General features: G+C 45.9%; 2 pseudogenes; one reads left to right on the forward strand and one right to left on the reverse strand.

Annotated features, from left to right (window-relative positions):
* Window positions 1–3,556: 3,556 nt before the first annotated feature.
* Window positions 3,557–3,764, reverse strand: LOC130359959 (U2 spliceosomal RNA; annotated as a pseudogene).
* Window positions 3,765–11,257: 7,493 nt separating this feature from the next.
* On the forward strand, window positions 11,258–11,417 carry LOC130359889 (U2 spliceosomal RNA; annotated as a pseudogene).
* The last annotated feature ends 3,468 nt before the right edge of the window (window positions 11,418–14,885 follow it).

The raw sequence follows: 14,885 nt of genomic DNA on the forward strand, positions 1-14,885 counted from the left end.
GGCCCCGAGTTCCCCGAAATCGAATGGCCCTGTGGTCATTGAAGAAGCAGGGGCCATAGAGTACAACACCTTTCTAACTGCTCTCGAAGTGAAGATGAAGTCTATCCCAGAACGGAGCAAGCCATCAGGGCGGCTCCACGTATAGTTTACGGATGGCCCCAACAAAGTCCGGCAAGGATGCGTCTTCTCGATCAGCAGCTTGGACGTCACGTCAAGGTTGGCAGATGTGCCAGAACTGCACCCGTCTACCTCAATGGGGCAGTCACCACCCAGCACCACTGCCCTAGTGTTGGCGAGCCGAGCCCACAGGGCCTGGAGAACCTCCAGTCGGGCACCCTTCTCAGGGGAAGCATACACGTTGATGAGCCGCACAGGATCACTCTCCCAGGAACCGTCTGCGACAAGAAGTCTGCCACAGACGAGCTCCCGGACGGAATCAAGTGCAAAGTTTCCTTCCCTGATCAGGATGGCCACCCCTGCAAAACTACTGTCACCCCCACCAGACCAGTAGGAAGGGCCATGAGACCACCGCCTGGCCAGAAGGTTGTAAGACCTAGAAGAGGACAAAGCACATTCCTGCAGCATGTAAACATCACATCTTTGAGAGTCTAAGAAAGTAAGAACAGCTTGAAATCTAAACCTATCTCTAATACTCCTCACATTAATGCTAAAGATGTTAAGATCAACCATGGGAATAAAAAGAGAGGTTAGTTTAGATACTAGATACCACTCCGGTCAGGCGGGTCCTCTTCTCTGGTGCCTGTCAGCTCCTGTGGCTTCTCACAGCGCCCTTCCAAGAACACGTCGTAGACCGGATTGGCCGGTGTGTCCAAGATTTCCTTGACCTCTGGGTCCTGCAGCAGCTCCCCTTGAGCCTGCTCTATCTCCTCCTCTCCATCTGAAGCTTGAAGGCTCTCGCAGACCTGCTCCATCTCCTTCTCTTCATCTGAAGCTTGAGGGTTCTCGCAGGTTTCAATGATCTTTCTCTTGTAGGACTCAGCTGATGCATTGTCCTTTCCTTTCCTCTTCCTCTGTATGGTACCTGGGGGAGGAAAATCCTCGAAGAGCGGGCACCAGCAGCTGGAGGGGGGGGGGGGGTTAGGTGCTGCTGGTCCAGTAGAGAAAGGAGGCTGGGTGGGGCAGGGGGCAGGAGACGGCGGCCGGGCAGGGGAGGACGGGGCAGGATGGGGCGGGAGGGGCAGGGACAGGACGAGGCAGGGGTGCTGGCTTTTGCCTTCTTACCCTCCTTGGTCAGCTTGGCAATCTGTGCTGCTGGCTCCGGAGCTGTGGCTGGCTTCGGTGCTTTCGCTGCCACAGATGCCCATGTTCTCTCCCTCTGGGGGCAGTCCTTGTAGCTGTGGGCCGCCAGTCCGCAGAGGTTGCAAGTCTTGCTCTTGGGGCAATCCTTGGTCGTGTGATCTGTCACTCGGCAAAACCTGCAGGCATCTTCCTTACAGTCCTTGCCCTCGTGGTCCATCTTGCCACATCTCCTGCAGATCACAGTAATGTCCGGGTAGAAGATAAGTCCTGTGGAGTTGCCCAAGGAGAATGTCGGTGGCAGGTGCTGTAGTCCATCTGGAGAGGCAGGGTTCTTGTTCAGTCTGACGACCACAGACCACTTGCAGGTCCAGTATCCGAGAGAGTTCAGGATGCGGGTGGGCTCCCTCACCACGGTGCAGAAGCGCTTCAGGATGGTCGAGATGTTCTTGCCTGGGGTGTGTGGATTCCACATTGAGAACCTCCCCCACCTCTCTTTGAATAGGACAGTTGCCCACAAAGCAAGAGAAAGGGGATTCAGGACTCACCGCTTTTACCGCCTCCCAGTACCTTCTACAGGTTCCAATGGTAGGAAAGGTGATGTAGCAGATTCCAGACATGAAGGTTGCAATTCCAAGGGTGTCAGCCGAGGAGAAGCCTTGATCTGCCAGCATCTGCTTGCAGAACACGTCGTGGGACATGTCTGTCACCCTTCCGTCCACAGGCTTCAGCTTCAAGGCAACAGTCTGCCTCATCCAGGGCTGGAGCTTCTTGGTTGGGGATTCTGCCGCCCTTCTGCCTTGCTGTGGTGGAGGTTGAAGCTTGCTGTGGTTGGGGCTGGACCTCCAGGCCTTCCTTGCCCTGTTGCCTCCTGGGTTGACTTGCTGGATGAGGCCATGGCTTCTTCCAGCAGGCTCTTTTCTGCTTCCTTGCTTGTGGAGAGTCTTCGCAAAATCTTCTCCAGAGGCAGCAAGTTTCTTCGAAAAGATTCTGCGTCTTCACCGAAGTTACGGAATTCACTGCCAATTCCTTTCTTCCATGTTCTTCGTCGGCTTCTTCCGGAGCTGCAGTCTTCAAGATCTCCTTCTTCAGATGTCCCAAGGCAGTTTCAGGAGATGATCTTCAGGTTCAAATAAGAACAGTTATTGCGGTTCTAATGAGAACGAAAAGTACTGCAATCGTACTACGCAAAATCTCTACCACAATGCTGGAAGTTCTTCAGATCGCCTTGGTGATCATGGTATCTCCCCTGCCAGGTAAGCTTAGTGGCAAATCACTCCTCGATATGACCTCATGGGCTATGATACTGCCACTGCGCAAAGCAAAGGTGAAGAGTATGGTGCATTGCGTTTTCTTTTTTTAAAAGCCGACGCAAGTGCTCTGTATCACCCAAAGTGCATGAAAAAGTGCAAACGTGTCATACTAAAAAAAACGTGCACAAAGGATGTGGTCTATTGCTAAACCCTTCTCCAACAGAAAAGAGAGGCCCCCCCCAACAAACCTACCCTTCACCAAGAATCCAGGTTCGATGCCCCTTTTCACCAAAGCTACTAAGGGGCCGAAGATGCTCCTGGCTTCAACCTAGGCGTTAACCAAGGTATCAGCCAAGGAGCTGTATACTGATGGCATCTTGACCGAAGCCAAGATGTCAAGGGGTTGCAGGGAGGTGAGGAACCTAATGGCCACACACACCTTCCCTAGACTGCCAAGAGGAACACCCAGAAGGGCTACTACATCCTGACAAACCTGTGTACAAAGAAAAACACGAACGTGGCACAGTGACATACAAAAATAATAAATAAGTGAATGAGTGCAGATATACTGCCTGGTCATCCAGCCGGATCTATAAAAATTTCCCTGATCCTAGCCAGAAGGCCGGGATACCAAGGGTGAGTGCCAAAGGTGAAGAGTAATGGTGCAGTGCTTTCACTCAGTGAGTTATAACACCCAGTGAGTTTCAGCACCTCAGGGTCACCACTCCCCGAGGCACAGACGTACCTCATGGCAAGACCCGGAGGAAATAAGTCACATCAGGGCAGCTGTTGATTCCTCAGAACCAGCCCCGGAGCTCCCCAGTACACCTGCTCACTCCATGCAGCACCCATCCCCACCAGTCTCACACTAGTGTTGAGCGGCATAGGCCATATTCGAATTTGCGATATTTTGCGAATATACGCACATTTTCGCATATGCGAAAATTCGAGCACCAGTCTCACACAGTAGTATTAAAGCCTTCTTTACACCACATAAGCTGGAAGCAGAGAGGGGTGATCACTGTGATGTGTACTGTGAAGAAAAAAAAATGAATATTCGTAATTACGAATATATAGTGCTATATTCGCGAATATTCGCGAATTCGCGAATATGCGATATTCGCGAAATAAATTTGCATTGCGAATATTCGCGAGCAACACTATCTCACACCAGCGTTTCCCATCCCATCCACTGTTGAAAACTCATAGGAAAAGATGCTACACTTGATCTTAGCCTAAAGGCCAAGGAGCGATCAAAATAGTCACCCATCATATATAATATCACTTTCTTATCCCAAAAGTTTCATGCCTTAGATACATTATTTGCAGGGCATTAGGTGCGGCACAGTTCCCCCCACATTAGGTGCAGCAGAGTTCCCCCCACATTAGGTACAGCAGAGTTCTCCCCACAATAGGCTAGCAGTGTTCCCCCACATTAGGTGCAGTATAGTTCCCCCACATTAGGCAGTATAGTTCCACACATAAGTGCAGTATAGTTCCCCCACATTAGGCATTCTAGTTCCCCACATTAGGTACAGTATAGTTCTCCCCACATTAGGTGCAGTACAGTTCCCCCACATTAGGTGCAGTATAGTTCCCCCACATTAGGTGCAGTACAGTTCCCCCACATTAGGTGCAGTATAGTTCCACACATTAAGTGCAGTATAGTTCTCCCCACATTAGGTGCAGTATAGTTCTCCCCACATTAGGTGCAGTATAGTTCTCCCCACATTAGGTGCAGTATAGTTCTCCCCACATTAGGTGCAGTATAGTTCTCCCCACATTAGGTGCAGTATAGTTCTCCCCACATTAGGTGCAGTATAGTTCTCCCCACATTAGGTGCAGTATAGTTCTCCCCACATTAGGTGCAGTATAGTTCCCCACATTAGGTGCAGTATAGTCCCCCACATTAGGTGCAGTATAGTTCCCCACATTAGGTGCAGTATAGTTCCCCACATTAGGTGCAGTTTTGTCCCCCACATTAGGTGCAGTATAGTTCTCCACATTAGGTGCAGTATAGTTCTCCACATTAGGTTGGCAGTATAGTTCTCCACATTAGCTTGGCAGTATAGTTTACCCCACATTAGGTGCAGTATAGTCCCCCACATTAGGTGTAGTATGTTCCCCCACATTCAGCCTCCAGCCATACAGTGTATGGCTGGAGGCTGTATGCCTGTTTACTACCCTACTTCAGTGTTCTGACCACTGCTCCACTGGTCACCATAGCAGTAGGACCCGGGACTGGAGGAGCGGTGGTCGGAGCACTGAAGCTGATGTGCTGCTGATCACTTACCATGCTGGCCAGCGCATGTCCTGTTCACTGCTCCGCTCCTCCGCGTTGCTTTCCAATGGGCGCACGCATGGGACGGGGCAATTGTACACACACTGTACTTATTACATACTATACATGCATCATACACACACACTGTACACATTACATACAGTACATGCATCATACACACACAGATATAATAGATCAGTGTTTCCCAACCAGGATGCCTACAGAGGTTGCAAAACTACAACTCCCAGCATGCCCAGACAGCCTTTGGCTGTCTGGGCATGCTGGGAGTTGTAGTTTTGCAACAACTGGAGGCACCCTGGTTGGGAAACACTGGTATAGATAAACACATGCACTTTACATATAGTCATCCACAGTAGTAACACACACACACACACACACACACAGTACATACACATATGTACACACACACACACACACATATATATATATATATATATATATATATATATATATATATATATATATATATATATATATATATACAGGGACGTGCACAGACATTTTAGAGGGCAGAGGCTCAAGTAAAAAAAGAGGGCACTTATTAAAAAGTCTGCCAGACTTAATGGGCTGCGGCCCAGGGACACAGTGGACCTCTGGCCAGGCCCCCTTGACATTCCTAGTCCCATAAAAGTTGGTGTTTTTGTAAAATAAAGTCAAGAACAGTATCTATGAAGGTCTTCCATGTGTATATACACTTTGGCTGTGCTGTCAGTCTTATTTACAGAAAACATGTGACAGCTGCCCTATCATATACTGTATTATAGAGGAGATTTATCAAAACCTGTGCAGAGAAAGAGCGGTGCAGTCGCCCATAGCAACCAATCAGATCGCTGCTTTCATTTTGCAGAAGGCTTTTCCTCTGCAAAGGTTTTAATAAATCTCCCCCTATAAGCCCCGGCCTGAGCTCTATATGACAGAACGTGCACTGTACCCGGCCTCACCCAGCACCCATCCCCAATCATCCAGCACCCATCCCCAATCACCCATCACCAATCACCCAGCACCAATCACCCAGCACCCATCCCCAATCACCCAGCACCCATCCCCAATCACCCAGCACCAATCACGCAGCACCAATCACCCAGCACCCAGCACCCACCTTATGCAGGAATCTCCACACAGCTCTGGTTCTTACACTGTAGAGATGGACACCACACTAATATATACTTACATGCTACAATATACAAGTTGGCAAAAAAATAATTATAAATATACAAAGACGTCCAGGCATAGCACAGCATACAGGATGGAGGCAGGGAAGCTCCGCCTCCATTGCGCACAAGACTGACTTCGCATACTAGCAATGTGGGGCAATACCTAGAAAACGGCTGCTCCAAATTTAGTAAGTATAACATTATCTTCCTCCTGTTCTCCTGCACTGTAACCTAGTGTATTGGGTTTAGTGGGAGTAAACAGCCTGTCAGTTTCCCTTTAATTATATCCCGTACCCCCTTAATGATCTATATACTGTGCCACTATTTATCTATTAATTCATTATATACTGTGCCACCATTAATGAACCATATACTGTGCCACTATTATTTAACTATACTGTGTCACCATTAACCCTTTAACCCCTTAAGGACCGGAGGTTTTTCCGTTTTTGCATTTTCGTTTTTTGCTCCTTGCCTTTAAAAAATCATAACTCTTTCAAATTTACACCTAAAAATCCATATGATGGCTTATTTTTTGCGCCACCAATTCTACTTTGTAATGACATCAGTCATTTTGCCCAAAAATCTATGGTGAAGCGGGAAAAAAAATCATTGTGCGACAAAATTGAAAAAAAAATGCTGTTTTGTAACTTTTGGGGGCTTCCGTTTCTATGTAGTACATTTTTCGGTAAAAATGACACCTGATATGTATTCTGTAGGTCCATACGATTAAAATGATACCCTACTTATATAGGTTTGATTTTGTCGGACTTTTGGAAAAAATCATAACTACATGCAGGAAAATTAATACGTTTAAAATTGTCATATTCTGACCCCTATAACTTTTTTATTTTTCCGTGTATGGGGCGGTATGAGGGCTCATTTTTTGCGCCGTGATCTGAAGTTTTTAACGGTACCATTTTTGCATTGATAGGACTTATTGATCACTTTTTATTCATTTTAAAATGATATAAAAAGTGACCAAAAATGCACTATTTTGGACTTTGGAATTTTTTTGCGCGCACGCCATTGACCGAGCAGTTTAATTAATGATATATTTTTATAATTCGGACATTTCCGCACGCGGTGATACCACATATGTTTATTTTTATTTTTATTTACACTGTGTTTTTTTTTTTTTATTGGAAAAGGGGGGTGATTCAAACTTTTAATAGGGGAGGAGTAAAATGATCTTTATTCACTTTTTTTTTTCACTTTTTTTTGCAGTGTTATAGGTCCCATAGGGACCTATAACACTGCACACACTGATCTTCTATGTTGATCACTGGTTTCTCATAAGAAACCAGTGATCAACGATTCTGCCGCATGACTGCTCATGCCTGGATCTCAGGCACTGAGCAGTCATTCGGCGATCGGACAGCGAGGAGGCAGGAAGGGGCCCTCCCGCTGTCCTGTCAGCTGTTCGGGATGCCGCGATTAGCCGCGGCTATCCCGAACAGCCCGACTGAGCTAGCCGGGAACTTTCACTTTCACTTTTAGCCGCGCGGCTCAGCTTTGAGCGCGCGGCTAAAGGGTAATAGCGCGCGGCGCCGCGATCGGCGCTGCGCGCTATTAGAGGCGGGTCCCGGCTTCACTATGACGCCGGGCCCGCCATGATATGACGCGGGGTTACTGTGTAACCCCGCGTTATATCAGAAGAGCAGGACCAATGACGTACCGGTACGTCCTTGGTCCTTAAGGGGTTAAGGACCCGGGCGTTTTCCGTTTTTTCATTTTAAATTTTTCATCCTTAACTTTAAGAAATCATAACTCTTTAAAATTTTCACCAAAAATTCTATGATAGCTTATTTTTTGCAGCAATAATTCTAATTTGTAATGACAGTCATTTTACCGAAAAATCTACGGTGAAATGGGAAAAAAAAAATCTATGTGCGACAAAATTGATGAAAAAACACTATTTTATAAGTTTTTTGGGCTTCCGTTTTTACGCAGTACATTTTGCGGTAAAAATTACACCTTCTCTTTATTCTGTAGGTCCATACGGTTAAAATGATCCCCTACTTATATAGGTTTGATTTTGTATCACTTCAGAAAAAAATCATGAATACAAGCAGGAAAATGTATACGTTTAAAATTGTTATTTTCTGACCCCTATAACTTTTATTTTTCTGTGTTCAGGGCGCTATGAGGGCTCATTTTTTGCGACGTGATCTGAAGTTTTTAGCGGTACCATTTTTGTTCTGATCAGACTTTTTGATCACTTTTTTTCACTTTTTTGTGGTATAAAAAGTGATCAAAAATGCGCTATTTTGGACTTTGGAATTTCGTATGCCATTTAATGTGCGGTTTAAAAAGTTGTATAGTTTTATAATTCGGACATTTCCACAAGCGGCGATACCACATATGTTTATTTTTATTTACACTGTGCTTTTTTTATTCTTGGAAATGAGGGTGATTCAAACTTTTATTAGGGGAAGGGATAATTCAAAGGGTTAATGATTTTTTTTTTTTTTTTTACACTTTTCTTATGCAATATTATAGCTCCTATATGGGGCTATAACATTGCATTAACTGATCTTTACCACTGATTGATGCATCTCCATAGGAATGGATCAATCAGTGTTTTCGGCGATTGATTGCTCAAGCCTGGATCTCAGGCTTGAAGCATTCAATCGGCGATCGGACTGCAGGAAGGAAGGTAAGAGACCTTCCTCCTGTGCTACAGCTGTTCGGGATGCCGCGATTATACCGCGGCAATCCCGAACAGCTCCCTGAGCTAGCCGGGCACTTTTACTTTCGTTTTTAGCCGCACGGCTCAGCTTCGAGCGCACAGCTAAAGGGTTAATAGCGCGCGGCACCACGATCAGTGCCGCGCGCTATTAGAGGCGGGTCCCAACTTCCCTATGACGTCGGGCCCGCTGCGATATGATGCGGGGTCACCGTGTGACCCCGCGTTATATCGCAGGAACGGGACTCAGGGCGTAAGTTTACGCCCTGGGTCCTTAACAGGTTAAGGATCTATACACAGTGCCAGAATACATAAAAATATAATGTTCCAATATAAATAAAATATATTCTCTGCTTCCATAAATTCCCTATATACTGTGCTTACATTCCTCTATTAATTCCCTAATAATGTGCTTCATACAATAAATACAAGCACATAACATAAAGACACATACAGTACATAGGTAATATACACACATACAGTACATAGGTCATATACACACATACAGTACATAGGTCATATACACACATACACTACATAGGTCATATACACACATACAGTACATAGGTCATATACACACATACAGTACATAGGTCATATACACACATACAGTACATAGGTCATATACACACATACAAAAAGACACTTTGACAAATACATATAACATGGAATATATACTAAAAGATATAGCCAACAGGCACATCATACATACAGGTACACACATACAATCACTCACAGATATATACACACACAAATACATACATTCACTTGCTCACAATATATATATATATATATATATATATATATATATATATATATATATATGTGTGTGTGTGTGAGCAAGTGAATCTATGTGTGTGTGTGTATGTCAGTGTGTCTGTATGATGTGTGTGTGTGTGTATATATATATATATATATATATATACACACATACACATCATACAGACACACTGACATACAATCACTCATATATACACACTCACTTACACTAAGGCCCCAGCCATCCCTCTCTGCACAGGCACATACATAAAGATATACACACACACATATGTATATATATATATATATATATATATATATATATATATATACATACATACATACAATCACTCACTTATATTTTTAGGTACTTACAGTAAGTAAGGGCTCCATCCCCCTCTGCACAGGCTGGAGTTTGTGTCCGGGACATGCTGTGGGCGGGGCTTCTCTCTGCCTCATCTGTTCCTGTCTCCTCCGTGTGGAGAGAAGCAGATAAATGGCAGATAATGACAGAGTGAGTGGCGCCCCCTTGCTGCAGGGAAGGCACAGCACCCTCCAGTAAACCACATACAACTCCCCAGCAATGGATCCTTTTTACTTCACCTGTCACCCTGAGTCTGTAGCTCCTTTTGTGAGGGCATTAGAGGGGCAGGTGAGGAAAAGGGCAGAGGCTGCAGCCCCCTTTCACTCCTATGTGTGCACGTTCCTGTATATATATATATATATATATATATATATATATATATATATATACACATGCACGCTTATACACATATAAATACATGCAGGGACACCTACTGTAGTCAGTCCCCATGTTATACAGCCTCTGCGGTTTCGTTTCCTTTCCTCACAGATCTCTCCTCCCCCCTCCCTCTCCCCATGCTCAGAAGCTGAAGGTTGAGAGAAGAGTCTGGGCTGAGGGAAGATACCAAGTGCAGCAGGGGTTGGGGGAGCGTGATTGTGGTGAGGTGAGAAGAACTCCAAAGCTGCAAATTAGTGAATTTAAAAAAAAACATGTCAGACATTCAGGGGCCCGGAGCACAAACTCCAAGAGCAGGATTGTTAATCGCTACAGGACGACAAGCACTGGCTGTGCTCAGTAGCTTCAAGCAATTGCTTTGTTTGCCTGTCCTGTAGCGACGGGCATGATTATTTGTGTATGTTTCGTTTTCATTGTGGAGAGTTGATAATTAGTGTGAAGTTAAATTTTTTTGAGGAATGTAAGGCCCCTTTCACACTACAAAATTACTCTATTTTAAGATCTGTACAAAGTTCTGTTTGAAAATCAGCTGTAAAACGGCAGTTACAAAATCCTATACGGCTGTTAGAAAATCCCATAATAGTCTATGGGATTTTTCTCAAAGCCGCTTTAACCCGTTATAGCACGTTATTTATAATGGCTGTTATTTTGTGACGGAAGATAGAAATGGTAGGAATAGCGCATGCACCATTTTTCCAGTTACTATTTTCCATCGCAAAATAATGGGCTATAACGGGTTAAAATGGCTATTACAAAAATCCCATAGACTATAATGGGATTTTCTAATGGGCGTATAGGATTTTGTAACTGCCGTTTTACAGTTGATTTTCAGACAGAACTTCGTACGGATCTTTAAAACTGAGTAATTTTCTACTATGAAACAAGCCTCATAAATATCAATATAGATTATTTGAATAATAATATAATAAATTAACATATGGTAATGAGAATGTCATATGGAACTGAACAGGTTATTGCCATAAGTTAGAAAAAGAATAGTGAAACAAGGGACCAAAATTTGAAAGAGCTTCAATAGTTTGTGGAACATTGGTTCCTTTTTATGTGTAACTGAACATAATTGTTAGTAATTCTCGGCCTTTTGGCTAAGATCAAGTGTAGTATCTGTTCTTATCAGTTTTCATGCTGGTGGGGATGGGTGCTGCATGGAGGATGCAGGTGTACCAGGGCTTTCCGGGGCTGGTTCTGAGGAATCAGCTCGACGGCTGCCCCGATGTGACCTGTTCCCTCCGGGTCTCGCCATGAGGCTGAGAGGGTCTAGAGCCAAGGTACTTTTGTGCCTCGGGGAGTGGTGACCCTGAGGTGCCGAAACTCACTGGGAGGATAGACTCACTGAGTTGAAGCACGGGCACCATAATCTCTTCACCTTGTGGCACTCACCTCTTGATTCCCGGCCTTCTGGCTAGGATCAGAGAAATTTTTATAGATCCGGCCGGATGTCCGGGCAGTATATCTGCACACATTCACTTATTTATTTCTTTTTTGTCTCACTGTGTCACTTTTTGCGTGTTGTGTGTTCACAGGATTTGTCAGGATGCGGTAGCCCTTCTGGGTGTCCCTCCTGGCGGTCTAGAGGAGGTGTGTGTGGCCATTAGGTTCCGCACCTCCCTGCAAACACCCCGGGTACTCCTGCTTTGGCAGGGTACCTACCGTAATCGGCTCTGCGGGCAGATACCTTGGCTAACGCCAAGGGGGATGCCGGGAGCATTTGTGGTCCCCTAGTAGCTTCGGCGAAAAGGGACATCGAACCTGGAACCTCGCAGGTACCTTTTGGTCCGGAAGCGAAGGGTAAGGTTTGTTGGGGGGCCTCTCTCCTATCAGAGAAGGGCTTGCGATAGACCGCATCCTTTGTGCACGTTTTTTTTTAGTGTAACACGTTTGCACATTTTCTTGCACTTTGGGTGAATCGAAAGCACGTTCCTCAGCTTTCATAAAAAAAAATTATTGTTAGTAATTCATTAGACCCTTAAATTTGCATCCGTCGTCATTGTCGCCGCCGCTGGTATCAAATGTGGTGTCTGTTTATATCAGTTTAATATCTGATATGTCCCCTATCTGGTAGCATATATTAAGTGCACCACCAGGTTTCAGTGTTGGAAAGAAAGATTACCTGTTTATTTGCTGCTGCAGCTGCTTGCTGGCTAGTCCAGTGGGCCCCTACTGCAGGGAAAAGACAATAGGTGGTGCCTAGGTGGATAGGACATCAGCTATGAGGCATTTGTTTGTACAAACTGCTGCTCACAACTAATGTTGTAATATAGTGTCTCCATCTGCTGGTGGTATTGAATAAGCAATAGTGCAATGATAGGGTCTGAAAAAGAAGAAAAATAAGAAGCAGCAGCATAGGAAAAAAGGAGGAAAGAAGGGAAACATGGAGAGAAGAAATCAAAGAAGGTAAAAAAAAAGGTGAAAACATGTTTAAAAAAGTATTTCCATCTCTCTCTCTCTATGTATATATATATATATATATATATATATATATATTTAAAAGAGAAAAATATATATATATATATACATATAGAGAGAGAGAGAGAGATAAATATATATAGAGATAGATGGATAGATGGATAGATAGATACACATACATACATACATACATACATATGTGTGTATTGTTGGAGTTGCAAACATGGGTGCACTTGACAAACTCAGTGCGGCTATTCCCCATTAAAAGATTGTTGCATCCAGGACCCTTAGCACTGTGATATGCTACTCAATACCACTGGCATGGCCAGGTGTAAACAACATCTGACCTTTGTTGTGTATGTAACCATGGAGATTGTGATGTCGCCTAGGCCCACCAAAGAACAGCCTTGTCAGAATCAGCACTGCCATGAGCAGAAGCAGCAGCACCATAGGTTGTCAAATAAGCTGGATTTAACCAAGACAAGTGAGTCCAATAGGATGCAGGTATGTCCTCTATCCTTACAGCTTCCCGTGGCTGTTGGTTTTATACCGTTTGGGGACAGCCAAGGAGGCGTCAGCAGGCAACACAGGTAAGTGTGTGCTTGTGTGTGTGTGTGTGTTTCCTATGCAGATCCTAAACCCAGTATCAAATGCAAGTAGGAGGAGTAAGAAGGGTTCCTGCCAAAGCCAGGTTATGGATTGCATTTAAAAATGGTCCATCAGAGTGAAATGGACTCCCATCTTCCTGCTTAGCAATAATGATATGGGTTTAGGGTCTGCTGTGTGTACTGGTGGGTGACTGCCACCCAGCCAGAGTGTGTATGGGAGGCTGCCAGCCAGCCTCCCTTCCTACAAGTAGTGATGGTGCATGTGAAGGGGACAGCGTTGGTTCCTCCCCTTTCACAGTTATCACTTCTCATCCTTCCTTTTGGCTGGTATCAAATGTGGTGTCTGTTTATATCAGTTTAACCCCTTAAGGACATAGGGCGTATCCATACGCCCCCGTTTCCAAGTCCTTAAGGACCGAGGGCGTATGGATACGCCCTGAGCATTTCCGGCCCCCACCGCTAGCCGGAGGGGAGCCGGAGCCGGATGCTTGCTGAAATCGTTCAGCAGGCATCCCGGCATTTCGCCTAGGGGGGTCATTATGTCCCCCCATGTCGGCGATTGCCGCAGATCGCTGGACAATTCAGTCCAGCGATCTGCGGCGGATTCCGGGTCAATCGGGTCTCCAGTGACCCGATGACCCGGAATTACTGGCTGATCGGGGCCGTCAGAGACGGCCCCGAACAGCCAGAGTCTGCAGGAGTGAGGTAGCACTGGTGCCACCTCACGATTGCCCTGATTCGTCGACCGCCAGACCAATCAGGGCGCCTGCTGCGAGTGACACTCCCGCAACCCGCTCCGCCCCTCTTCCGAAGGACGTGGGCGGGTGCGGGAAGACGACCCCCGGTGCTGGGAACCCCGATCCCCGGCGTCCCTGTTGGGATCGGGGCCCCAGGAGCGACGGCGGCGGCGAGGGACTTACCTGTGTGGCGGCATCGTGAAGCAGCAGTTGGAGGTGAGTGACAGCCTCCTGCTGTTGCTTAGCAACACCCAGCATGCAACAAGGGCATGCTGGAAGCTGTAGTTATGCAACAGCAGGAGGCAGACCACCACAACTCCCAGCATGCCCTTATGGGTATGCTGGGACTTGTAGTTTTGCAACAGCTGGAGGCACATTCTTTCTATGGAAAAGTGTACCTTCAGCTGTTGTGTAACTACAACTCCCAGCTTGCACAAACAGCTAAAGTGCATGCTGGGAGTTGTAGTGGTGCATCTGGTGGTTGCATAACTACAACTCCCAGCATGCCCGTTGGCTGTCGGTGACTGCTGAGAGTTGTAGTTTTGCAACAGCTGAAGGCACACTGAGTTAAGTAGTAAACCAGTGTGTCTCCAGCTGTTGCATAACTACAATCCCCAGCATCCCCAGCCAATGTAGTATGCCTCCGGCTGTTGCATAACTACAAGACCCAGCATGCCCTTCCGCTGTCCGTACATGCTGGGGGTTGTAGCTTTTGCAACAGCTGAAGGCACACTGGTTGCAAAACACTGAGTTTGTTACCAAACTCGGTGTTTCACAACCTGTGTGTCTCCAGCTGTTGCAAAACTACAACTCACAGCATGCACTGATAGACCGTACATGCTGGGAGTTGTAGTTTTGCAACAGCTGGATGTTCCCTCCCCCCCCCCCAATGTGAACGTACAGGGTACACTCACATGGGCGGAGGATTACAGTAAGTATCCG

Source organism: Hyla sarda, chromosome 2, assembly GCF_029499605.1.
Source record: "Hyla sarda isolate aHylSar1 chromosome 2, aHylSar1.hap1, whole genome shotgun sequence".
Taxonomy (NCBI): Eukaryota; Metazoa; Chordata; class Amphibia; order Anura; family Hylidae; genus Hyla; species Hyla sarda.